Source organism: Anas acuta, chromosome 7 (assembly GCF_963932015.1).
Source record: "Anas acuta chromosome 7, bAnaAcu1.1, whole genome shotgun sequence".
Classification (NCBI taxonomy): domain Eukaryota; kingdom Metazoa; phylum Chordata; class Aves; order Anseriformes; family Anatidae; genus Anas; species Anas acuta.
In genome coordinates this window covers 13,189,647-13,202,615 of record NC_088985.1, presented here as the reverse complement: position 1 = coordinate 13,202,615, position 12,969 = coordinate 13,189,647, and the positions used below count along the sequence as shown (strand labels likewise).

The 12,969-nt window shown below is 42.2% G+C and overlaps 1 protein-coding gene and 1 long non-coding RNA gene across 3 annotated transcripts in view; one reads left to right on the top strand and one right to left on the bottom strand.

Annotated features, from left to right (window-relative positions):
- The window catches only part of ZCCHC24 (zinc finger CCHC-type containing 24), a 110,801-nt gene that overhangs the window by 32,351 nt on the left and 65,481 nt on the right, over positions 1–12,969 (bottom strand). The gene's annotated exons all lie outside the window — the stretch shown is intronic.
- Positions 1–12,969, top strand: part of LOC137859450 (uncharacterized) — a 95,289-nt gene that overhangs the window by 35,393 nt on the left and 46,927 nt on the right. The window lies entirely within an intron of this gene.

Below are 12,969 nucleotides of genomic sequence, written 5' to 3'. Positions count from 1 at the left end.
GAAACAAAAAGCCTAAGCAAGGCATTTTGACACTTCGCTTAAGTCAGCAGTCTTTTTGCAAACAGCATTGGTTCTTCTTGCACTTGTTGAATATCAATAGGTAGCAAAGGATAGCACTGCACTTTCAAGAGAACTGCACTGCAGAAAACTGTTGGGTTTATTTTCAATAAATATTATATTACCTACAAGCTGAGTGTGAGCACTGAGCTCACTTGGAAATCTCCCTGTGCAGCATGGTACACAAAGGTGCTAACCCTGGGCTGTTTGCATTATGAAGATGGCTACAGTGGGGATCTGGCAAGGTATAAGAATTTCAGATAATCTTATCTTTCTGTTTTAAATAGAAAATGAGGCTGTGTTAAAGCATTGTCATACCTTACTGCAGAGGCTGGTGTGTTTGAGTGGAAAGCTAAATCCGTTTTGTGGGCCATTAATAACATACTCTGGGCTATTTCCCACTCACTCCCATTCCAAAGCACTCAGCAAATTATGCAGAGTGTATCTCCTGGTATTGAAATGCATCTGCCTCTGGGATTGGGAGCAGTATCAGTCTGTGCTTTGCATTTTGCAAACTCTTCACAGCAAGGCTTTTTTTATTTAAAAATAATACTTGGGTATGCTCAGTGTCTACAGTCCTCAGGAAGAGAAGCTGCTCCTAATAGCTTTCAAATGCAAGGCTGTGCTAATCACGGTAGGATTTGAATCAGCTTTGAGAAGCTGAAACAATTTTATCATAATTCATAATTACTGTAAATAAGAGGTTAATAGCAGTAATAAGAAAAGGATATAGAAATAGGTTTTCATGTGTTTAGCTTTCACGCACAAATGCTAGCAGGAAGAGTATGTGTTATCTGCACTTAGCGCGATGTATACTATTCACCCAGCAAAGATAGGGAGTGTTCCTTAAAGTGGTGAAAGGCACAGTTCAATTCAATATAACGTTATTGCTAGGTGGGTCATGAGAGAAGCTTTAGGTCAATAAGCTTCATACTGAATTTTTAGAACAGACAGAGAGGACTCAGATGGTGGGATTGTGGCTCAGGTGATCCCTTATTAAAGGCTGACATAGCCAAGCTTGGAGGAGGAACCGTATTCTAAGCAATTCCAGTTCCTTCTTGAAAATAAAAGGAGGAAACGTGTCAAGCGTGTCACTGTTAATGTCTTCTGATGGCTGCGGGGAGTGTTTTCGTTGTACGACAAGATGCTACAGCTGTCAGACTAGCCTGTGGGCAACACGCTCCATTTTATCCCCCTTTGGGTTGCCAGGATGCATTTGGGGAAATGTGCAAAAAATCATCTTGGAGATTGCCCATCACCCGCTTCTTTTTAAGGACATTGTTCTGAGCATGAAATCAGGATATAAACAGGAAAGGCTGTCTCCATCTTATCTGCATATGTCGTAGCATGGGAATCCAGATTCTTTGCTCCTCTAAAGCATCCACAGTGAAGTGCCTTAATCCTAAACTGTATCTCAGGTTTTTATGATGCCTTTCTGCTGTTTTTCTCAGGTTTTATCCAGTTTACTTAACTTCTCAATCTATTATATAAACCTGTAAAGCTTAAGATGTTTATTTCCTATAAATAGGAAACACAAAAAAACTTAGCCAAACATACCTGAAAATGAGTGTCTGTTAGGATTGTTCCCCAATTAGTTTATATCTATTACACCCTACCATTATTGCCAGTTCAGTGATCTATTATGACTAAATCTGTCAAACCAGAGGAGTTCCTTTAAAAAAAAAAAAAAAAAAAAAAAGCTTTGATGCCAGAAGGCTGCAACCACACAAAGACTATCTTTCAGTTCTCCTTATGAAACAGATGTTTCATTGCTTCATATAGAGGAAATCGAGATCAGCTGATTACCTCACAGGTTGGCCTGAAAAAGTGAGCATGTAACTCGCAGTCAAGGACTCTGAGAAGTGTTTCAGGACTGCGCTGTTTTACTTGGGAGAGGGGCAGCAGTGAACAACCAGCTTGGAGAGGTACTTGGCAAGGAGCTTCTGATGACAATATGTTTTTGAAGGCACCGTGAAACAAATAAATGTTCCAAAAAGGGAGATATGCACAACAAATTCCAGGGCAGGAGAACAGCTGCAAAAATGTTTTCTCCCTTCGTTTGATCTCCAGTTTGAAACTGAACTGCCTTGTTTCACGGTGCCTGCAAACAACTGAATTGCTTCTAGTGCCACAACTCGCACGTGTCTGTTTCAACTACTTGCAGCCATCTCAGCGTGTAGGTGGACGAATGTTTAGCAGAGCTTTGATCAAGACGGCATTTGAAATGATTAGCTGGGATTTTCAAGGGGTGACCTGTCACTGCTCTGGGTACACCCGCGATGTGCAGGAGGGATAAGGCCCTGCTGCTGTGGTGCTGCTGCCCCGCAGCCTGGGCACCGAGAGGTGCAGTGCTTGGGACGCGGAGGTGTGTGGGTTCTGCTCAGGCAGCTGCTGTGAGCCATGGCAGACCTCGAGTGCTGTTGGAAAGCTGGGTGGTCTGTCCCAGCTAACATGTATACAGCTTTGCAGCTCTGTGCATAGGGTGTTTCTTTGGAAAATGATATCCCCACTCGTATTCACTGGAAACTGTGTTGGGACTTTGAAGGATACATTCAACACTGTATAAGGAGAACTGTGCTGGAAACTTAAGGCAGCCCTGTTACAGCAAAGTCAGTTTTGTAAACTTGCAGAAGAAATTGCTTTCAGCCACAACTTAGCAAGAGCCCGCTGAAGCGTGTGGGGCCAATTTAGGATTTGCATTCCCCTCTCTCAAGCAATTTGCTTAGCTAAAGTGGGTTACGGTACAACTGTTTAACCAAAAGAAAAAAGGCATGTCTCCTGGTCACCAGTGCTATGGATTAACGAAGAGCAGGAGTAAAATTGCACGTGAGGCTCCTGACTGGCAGCAAGAGCTTTTCTAAGAGCACTTCCAAACATCCCTCTAGGAAGGAGTGCTGGAGATGGCCTGGACTGCAGCCTGCAGAGCCTGTTCTGTGCGCAGGAACAGCTGGCGGAGCGGGGCTGGGCGGGGAGGGACAGAGCGGCCCTCAGGGCACTTGCTGTTTGCACTGGGGGAAAGGAAGGGCAAAAGGCAAGAGCTGGACCTTGCCAGAATAAGGGCATATAAATAAAGGGTGGAGATTTTTTTCTTCTGTCCAGGAAATAGAGTAACTATTCGCAAACCTGTTTACTCATATAAATAAAATCCTTGCAACACAGCGTTTTGTATTCATTTGAATATGGTAATTTTCTTCATGCCATTTGGGTAGAGGTAAATATCCCCACAAGCAAAGGATATACTCATTCCCTTAAATAGAAAGAGCTGAACAGATCATTTTACTGAAAACAAGATAGAGTTTGCAGACAGAATTAAACACCCCAGGCACACCGACACCCTATGGTGTCCCTGAAGTTCCCAGACCACGCAGTACCACAGCAAGGTATCTAATAGGAGGAAAGGGCCTGTTACCCTTTTGGCCAGTGTGAAGATGAACTTCCCTCAGCAGCATCTGCACTGTTGCGCATTTGCTTTCCCTAATCCAAGTGCTTAGTCAGGTAAACATGTTTCAGAAAACAAATCAGCCCAGATGCTAGCTGAGCCAGAGATAAGCAAAGGTCACTGACGTACCACCATCTAAACCAAGGCCCTAAATCCCTACCCATTCTGGTTCCCAATTACAGAAGCAATAACCCAAACACAGTTTTCTTTCATATTACGTACAATTTCCCCAACCCCATTGTTTGGTTCTTTCGTAGCAGAAATCGCAGCATGTGTTGTACCTGATTTTGAAGAGAATATTCTGGATGTCTGCATTGCACACCGCATTGTCAGTGGATAGATACACAAAGTACACTTACTGTAGAGTGTGGAAATTAGGTCAAATAGAGATAAAGTTAGAGTTTAACATCTGAGGGAGAAACAGGTATCCAAAGTGCTGATTGGCATTAAAGGCAGGTATGACTTTGGTGCCCCTTCTCGTCTCAGTGGAAACAAAAAGTAATACTATCAGTGCTTTCAGCCTTGCCTACGTGTTCATCCTTCTTGATCAGTTGTCTGAAATCAGCTCTCTTCCAGAAAACAGAAGAGTAAATGAGGCGGAATGGCCATCAGATGGTCCATGCTTGTTAGTAATTAATTAACAAATTCTTTCCTCTTTTTTCTTTTTCCTGCTTTGAATTTCATGCTCTTCCTTATTTTTTCTCCTTTTTTCTGGATCTTAAATTTTAAAGGTTTCAAAAGAAAACAATTAAAAATAAAGTGTAAGGTCTTTAGGTCATTCTTCTCTGCAGAAAAAGTGTTGTCATCTACACGTAAAGTGTGGTGTGTTTTTTTTTTTAATTACTTATCTTCCCCCTCAACACTGTCCTCCACCCTGACTGCTTGCTCCTTTTAGTCTCATTATGACAAACAGACTTCTCTCTGTGGGGCTCGGTGGTTAGTAATAACTCAGCCCCATGAGGCAGAAGTATAACTTTATAGTCTATGTGATCTGTCATAAGTGGTGATATGTAGGACTGTACTGTAAGTAGTTGCAGGAAATGCAGCTTACAAACCTATTTATTAAAACCTATTGTAGAAACAGACACACAAACTGTAGCAATTAATGAAAAAGTCTCAGAAATCCAACTATATGACTTGCAAATTATTTTTGAACACAAAATTGCACCAGTAAACTGTTTTCAATTAATGATTTACCAGTTCCATTTGGCATTGAGCAGAAGATCCCAGCTGAGGGTAGTAATTGTAGTAGACAGGAAAATATTGCACATTGGCTTTGGGTTCTTCTGAATTTCAAACCTAAAATGAGTATAGATGATAGCTTTGTTCATAATAATAACCTGCTGAGAACTTGAAATTCTGCCTTTTTTATCTCTTACAACATCAGTAGCAATCATTTTCCCAGACTTGACTGAAAACACAAGTGTTCCTGACTGATGGAAAAAGAGGGAGCAAAGACCATCACTAACCCTTATTCATCGTATTAATAATACATGTAAAAAGACCGCAGAAGCTCAAGTGTTTTGCTTCAAAACCAGCAAGAAAATACACATTCTATAGATGTACAGAAGGATAGAAGAAAATATCCTACTGTCTGTTTTCCCAGCATTAGGACCAAACCACTTCCATACAGTATGATGTGACCTATCATCATTTGGCAATCTCTCCCACCCTTCCTTAGTGAAAACCTTGTTTTAAAGAGGATTTTTCATTTTTAAATCTATTGTGTATATATGTACATTGCTACGTATTTACTTGGAGACGAGCTCAAAATGTGCATACCTAGTCCTCAGTGATGTTTGTGGTAATCCTTAATTCCAGAGTACCCTTATTTCTAAAGTTAAGAAGCAGATATATATCTATTATACCCTATTAAAACCAGTTTTTACCCTCCGGGACAAGTGCTAGTGAGATGGTTGGGGATCCTCATAGCAGAAGTGTAGGTACCGTTAGGTAATATGGCTCAGTTCATGAATCAACTTGAAGGTGAGGATTTGATGGAGCAGATAGTCACAGATGTTTAGAATACTCCATGAACTCAGTGAACACATTTGTAACATCTGTAGGATCTTGGCACGTGATCCATCCTGTACTTCGGTTTTGTGGGAGGGGGTTAGAAGATGAGATGACTCTTGAATTGCTAGGGCATAAGTTGTGCCGCTCTTGAATATCCTGAGCTTTCTAAAACATCTAGACATTTTATTCAGGTGTACAGTATTGTACTGTATACCTCATCTTCATGAATATGAAGAAAGAGGTGAGGAAGTTATGAGTGAAGATGGCTACATGATCTTTTGCAAAGAGGGGCTAGCCCGCAGTGTTTGGAAAGAAAAACATTGCTTAACAATTATGACAAGTTAGTCTCAGGGAGCGATGCTATAATAGGCCTAGAAGAGTGACTAAATTTGACGAATGTTGGGATTGCGCTAGTCCTAAAACATTTCCCAAAACTCTCTTTTCTGGTTGCCAGCATCAGCGCGTGCTCTAGTTCAACTTGAGGCAGCTGGTTTTCATCCACGGATTCAGTTCACCCAACTGAACGTGGGCTCTCTGTGCAGCAGCGATACAGCTGCAGGCAGTGAAAACTAGCTAGTGCCATGTGTCACATATACATACTGCGACACCTAAACGCAACTGTCCAACCTAGTAAATGTAACCGCGCACATACAGTACGAGACCAGAGGGAAAACTGATTCTTGTGGGAAGCTGCAAAAATGAGACAGAAGAGGTAGAGCTATTGGAAATGCTGTTCCTGTTGACGAAGACTGAAGCCATTTTAACACATCACTGGTCATCTGCTACTTTTTTTTTTTTTTGGTGCAACAGCTGTATCTCATGGCCAGTAGTGTCAGATGCTAAAGAGGTGCAGGATGAAGAGCATGGATGTGTTCCCTCCTCCTTGCCAGAAGGAGGTCATCCATCAGTGCCATTACAGTGATTTCATTTGTGTCCTGGCTTGTATCCAGGCTGCGCTGGGACTGCTTCGGTTAGCTAAATAGACTCCCTTCACTCTTGTAAGACGAAGGTTTCTTGCCACTGGCAAAATATTCCTTCAGAGAACTGTATTTTTATCTAAACCTTTGCAAATATGTCAGCCAGACAAGAAGCTGTTCAAGATGTTCACACGGGGAAGCAGGAGGTTGATTTGAATTTATACCATACAATTAACCAATCCTTTGATAAATATTATAAGTATGGACTGTGCTGTGTAAGTTGCTACTACGTTGTCTTAACCCTCCCCTTCCCCACATCTTCTTCCGCCCTCTCAGTATCAGCCTAATCAATTCTGCAGACATTTGGGATCAGCAGCCTCTGGCAAAAAAAAAAAAAAAAAAAAAAAAAAAAAAAAGGTGATGAAGCTTCCCTAATATTACTGCAGAGCTATAGGCCAGATCCAGAATTTTTAACAAAATATTTTTACTACCAGCCACAGAATGGCTTAGAGCCTAGATCCTGCAGTAGGAGTCCCTCCAGCAAACCCATTTAATGATTCATCCTCATCTCTCTTAAAAGAACTATAACGTTGTCTGCAATAAGCACATTGCACTTCACTGCAAGTGTAGGAACAGGATCCCACCAATTGCAGATACTCAGCTCATTAGTCATGGGATCAACAGCGTAACCTTTCACAAGCTTACAGGTAACATTTTAAAGCATTCCCCTTATTGAGCCTACACAAGTGGTCTTTTTGCTGGCCTTTTAAGTTTGATCTTGCCAGCTTTCATGATTATGGTCAGTGTCTGCAGCACAGAGCGGACACCACACGTATTATACTATAACTTTTTCACATTTAGTTTGTATTAGCTGGATTGCATTTGAATGTGTAGTCATCACAATGACTGGAGTGTATGAAAACGTCTTCTGTACAAATCCAAAGGTGGCAAAGAAAAAAATCTCAACTGTTCTCTGAAAAATGGAAATAAATTGGTAGGGTCCCAAGTTCCCATAAGTTCTGCAATCATAGTAAGAATAAGCAGGTATAGTTCTATATAGCATCCTGGAAATGACTAAGTGTGCTTTGTGCTCTGGAAAGTGAAGATGTGAGGGCCTGAACAACCTAACCTAGTAAGATCTTCCTCTAGAACACTGCCCATCAGCTTGTGGGGACAGCCCCTTCACACCGGGGTGGGTCAAAACAGCCAGCACTGTGAGCCTAGTCACCCTGAACAAGTCTCTTGACCATACTAATGCCAACTCCAGAGTCCTTATAAACTGATAGAATTGACAGTCTTTGCTCAGCAGATAAGCTATCAGCTGTTTGAGGTCAAAACTGATGATGTTGAGTGCCACAACCCTTGTAGTGGCACTTTTCTGGTAGCACTGTTAGCTGCAGAGACCAACCTGCCTTGCACTTCCCTGGTATACCTGTCTTCAAGCTGTAGCATTATATTTTTATGAACCTACTTTTCTTCTGAAAATAAAATTGGTCATCTAAGAACATGTATCATTATTTGTATGTGAAATGCATCAGTTGTTTTACTTCAGTTTGGGACATTTCTTTCATATCTTCAATGTGTGCTAACAGTGCTCAGCAACTTCGAAGTTGATGTAAAGATGAAGCCCTAAAACTCTCTCAGCAATATTGTTCAGCATCCCTACTCATTGGAGTAAGCTAATGGAAGTAAAATAGAGGAAGAGGATGAACCTAGATGTAGTGTAGAAGTCTTGGCTTGTATGCAGTCAGTAATACTAGGCTGTTTCACACAGATCAGAAATTGTCTTTTGAAATAAAATGTGGATTTTATGACAGCCCCCATGAGCACCACAGTCAGTGCTGGAACTGGCATGGTTAATCCAGACCGAAGTTTGTTTCACAGCACTGAAGGGAGCAGGCCCCTCAACAGTCCTCAGTTTTAAGATTACTTTAGTTCTTAGCAATTGCCAATACAGCACCTGCACTAGTAACAAATCTTTAAAAAGTAGGTCATAATCACACGTGCAATGGTTGATTGCAGAAAACAGGCAGGCTATAAAGTTGTCCTGTTCTATCTGCTCGAAGTGCAGGCATGCAAAGCCAGGAAACCCAGAAAATGCAGGACCACCTGTGGAGCCCTTGTTACAGCATGATCCCATTAAGTTAATACTCTCAAGGCTCTCTGCTGACTAATACAGGCAAACATTACAGCCAGCCAGGGGTTTAATAAGTGGGACACTTCTACCTAGGGCACATGCCAGCCCTAAGGTTGCTGTGGAAAGCAAGCACGAAAGTAAGCAAGAGGTTAAAAAAGAAAATGTCTGGCTTTTTCAACAGCTGGGTTCCATTGTGAAAGGGTCATGTGGTGCCAAGGAAAACAGAAAATAGGAAGGCACACAGATTTGTTAGTTTGAAGTAATTGACCACATGGTGTCCAATGGTTTGTGTTCTCATGTTCTCCAGAGCAAAGTCCCACGGGAGCTGAGGCAGGGGTTCCAGTTCCTAGCACTCTATTGTTTACCCTGATGGTTTCCAGATGCTGGAGACAAGGACAGTGAAATCTTTGGGATGCTGCCAAAGAATGAAAAAGACCAAAGAAAACATTGAGGATATTTTTTCATTTTATTTTTAAAGAGACAGGACTTCTTTTCACTAAGATCACCTTCATTTATAATTCCTCTGCTCTCTCAAATCCACATGCATGCACTTCTTTCTCTTTCTGCCCTCTCTCTTTCTCAGTCTTTTTGTACGTAAACAGCTCTGTAACGCAACCAACCAAGCGAAAGCAATGCAGATTTCTTTTTTCTCCCTTGGCATCCTCAGCTCATTTAGCTGTAACACAGTGGATGTGCAAAAATGGTCAGAAAACCCCAGCAAGAACTTCAGAGCAGGCACATCACCAAGAGAGTGTCAGCAGTGATGGGAAAGCCTCAGAAGGCTGTGAGTTCAAGTTTGCTTTGGCATGGCTGTCAGAAGTTTGCAGAACTCTACAAAGCTTTTCCAAACATCTGAACCATTGAAATCAGGGAAGGGGAGCAAGACTGGGAGAGCAGGAGGCACTTTCATTAGCAAAGCCAGAAAGCAGAGAAGACCAAGGGAACGCAAATTATGAAAAGAGCCCTCCTGGTCATTAATTCTCAACTCCTAGAAGGATGAGCTCTAAGAATAGGACATGTCTTGCAGGGGGGAGAGCCGGTGTTAGGAGACCTGTGTCCTCATCAAGCCTGGCTGCAAGTGTTCTGAGTCAGAGCAAGTTTTACATCACACCTACGTGTGTGCATCCTCTTGTGGTTGGGCAAGGGCTGTGGAAATCAAGGAAAAAGTTCCTCTTGCCTTCAAAAGGTTGTGGATGAGATAGCTGTCCTGGTCCCAGTTTGGAAATATCAGGTTGTGCCTTTTCTTTTGTTTTAATGAAGGACCTCTGCGGTATCTGCTACAGCCATGGCCTCACTGCAGTATTCACATCCCCTGAAAGGAGATGCATGGGAGGGGGCCTCTTGCAGGAAAAAGATCCTCTAGAGGAGGCTTTCTGTAAAGATTAATTCGTTAGAATAAAACCTTAGCGAAATCAGGCCTCCACAAAGAATAGCCTTCAAACAGTCTAAAAGCCTGATTCTAGATTGACTGCCAAGTGTAAAAATCCACCCAAATCATTGTTCAGAATGCTGAAAACCTGAGGCAAAGGCCGCTGCCAGGTCTCAGCTCGCGGGTACTGCCGTCCTCTGCTTATGTGGTCTCTTGAAAGAGCCTCTTACAAAAACCAAAGATACTGAGACTTGGTGTTCTGGGCCTAAGCTGTGATAAAATGACACCGTGCGTTTCCTTTTTCTGCTTCCTGTTTCCTGGACACACTGAAACAGAGCCCACAGCGCTTTCCTTTGTGATTTGTTAGTCTTTGGGTGTAAGGCTGATAAAAATGTGGTGTTCAGAGAGGAGTAGTGGTTTGTTCCTAGTGTGTTTTATAGATTCTAGTGTTTAAAGGAATTAAGTCTCTATAACAGAACCCACTGCATTTCTTTCCATAATTCCTACAGCAAAGAGAATTTATTTTCTTTTTCTTGCTGCATGCATTAACAATAACACAGTGGAGCTGAATCCTGACGGCACTGAAATCAAAAAGGGCTTGAGAATATGATTTCTCAGCAGATACTATAAAACAGGACTCCCAACATGACAGATACTTCAGCAAATGCCAGGGGTATGCTTGTGCATTGACTTATATGAGCCCAGTCACTTAGTGAGTCAGACCAGTAAAGGGCTGTGCTAACAGAAACATCGACGCACATGCTGGTTAAGTCCGTTCACAAACAAGCTGAGAGGCACACGATGGATAAGTTGACGTGTCTATCTGTTGAATTACATGCTAAAAACATTAACTGTCTTATTTTGTCCAAGAGCTGTGGTGCTTTCCAGCTCCACAATCAGATCAGACCACGCTGCATGCTAGAACAGGACGGCCTCTCTTGCACACTGGTCAGTGAGGTACAGCATCAGCCTTCACCTTATCCTCCTTGAAGTAATAAAATGTGAACTCTGTTTGAAAACAAAATGATCCCAGTTATTCTCCAGCTAACCTCGTTCCTCACTCCCAAGTAAAATGCAGTAAATGAGCTGCAAGCCTACTTCTCTCTCTCCACAGATTGTAAAGAATTAAGGTTGGATTACCTAGTATCTGAGTCGTGTCTTGAATGGTGCCTCTTATCAGCAATCGGTCAGGGCATCCTGTGTTGAGATGTCATACATCACGCCTTACACCCTAACTTTTTGTTGCTCTAGTGCTACCCATCTAACAGTATCATCTTCTTTGGAGTCAGAACTTTGTTGTTGTTGTAACTGATGGTGTTTATTTTTGTCACTGAAATGCTTCATTTTGTCCCCACGTGTACATGCCAGAGCTGCTGTGCTGGGCCAGGCAGAAGCATCCAGCGTGGCAGGGTCAGCAGTGGCTGCCAGGGGGTGGACAACAAGCAGCTAAGCAGCAACTGGTGCTGCCTCAGGATGCTCAGCCCTCCGCCAGCCACTTGTCACCCAGGGGTGCCCTTTGCCAGAGTTGTGGTACCTTTTCCACACTCCTTTCGGGCCCTGCCTCTCTGCAGTATGGTGTGGGAGTACTGGTAGCACAGAGTACAGCTGGCACAAGTGAGAACGAACAGCGGTTCTGTGATGCACTCACCACGTGCCAGTGGTAGCTCATAACTCAGTTCTGCTGAAAAAATCATGAGTGACTAACCTGTGCGTATTTCTTGTTTTGGGTGGAGATGGTGAACAATGAGACTGCCAAATGCTGAGCTAAAATCCTTATGTTCCCCATGCTTTGCCTTCTAACTTGAACGATGCAGATAGAATCAAAACGACTTGCTGTCAAATGAGAACTTCAATACTTTAACCTCACAATTTGTAGTCATTCTGGTTTAATGTGATGTAAACAAAGTAAAACATAAAAAAATGCTTTGAATGCGAAAACGTAACTCATATTAATGCACTACATCTATTTAATTATTCTTAAGATTTTATTTTTTGCGGAAGCATAGAGGAAGACTTGTAGCCTTGCAGAGAGACCTCATCAGTTGCTGAGTGTACTTTGCCTCCTTCATGTTCTTTGTCTCAGCAGACTTGAATTGAAGAGGGGCGTAACTGGAAGTAGTTCTTAGTCTGCACACAAACTTTAAAGTGTACTGGAGGACAAGATAAAATGAGCAAGGTTTAAAAGAATTTTTAATGTGTGATGATTTTTCCTATTTCTTTACATGACACCAGACTGGGTGAAGATCTCTGAGGACTCATCCTTAGGTTGTCTAAATATCTATAGATGGATAGATGCGTCTTGGTGGATTGATAGTGGCTGTGAATCTAGCTGCCAGCATTCCCCTTTTACACGCAACAGAAGAGCTGAAGTGTAAGGAAGGACATTTGCTGCAATCCCCTGCAATTGTGACTGTCTTCTAGGTTCTCATTGAGGGGTATGTTACCAAGTTATTCGTACCTTCCACTTTTTTAGGCACCTGAATAAGAGTTTTGAAAGCTTGACAGAAATTAGTACGCTTGGGGCTGCTGCTCTTTGCCAAGCGAGGATGAATATCTAACACGCTGCGCTAGAGCTTAGCGGCAATGTGGAAACCTTTCAATCCCATTGCACTTTCAACAGCTGCCAACCTGGCACTCCAGCGAGTGAGCAAGTTTTGAATCAAGCCTGGTGTATTTTTTTCCAGGCAGATTTTTTTCCTTACTGTAAAAACTGACTGCGCTTTTGCTGCTATTTTAGAATAACATTTCATTTATGCTATGTAAAAGGTGGTTTGAAGGAGATCTAGGACAAGCCTTTGGTGGCATAAAAAGACAAAATAATTTCTTATTACGTGTGTTTTTCTTCATCTGTATACGTGTTTTTGTTCTTGGAGAGATGAGGCATTATTTGCCTTGTTCTTATGTATGCCACTGAAACAACTGAACCATTTTAAATAATGAATGTAAGAAGCTACTAAGTGCTTTATAAGCAACTAGCACTTTGGAGAAGCTCTGGATTTGGATGTTACGTTTCAGTGATCATGGAGTTTTGTTT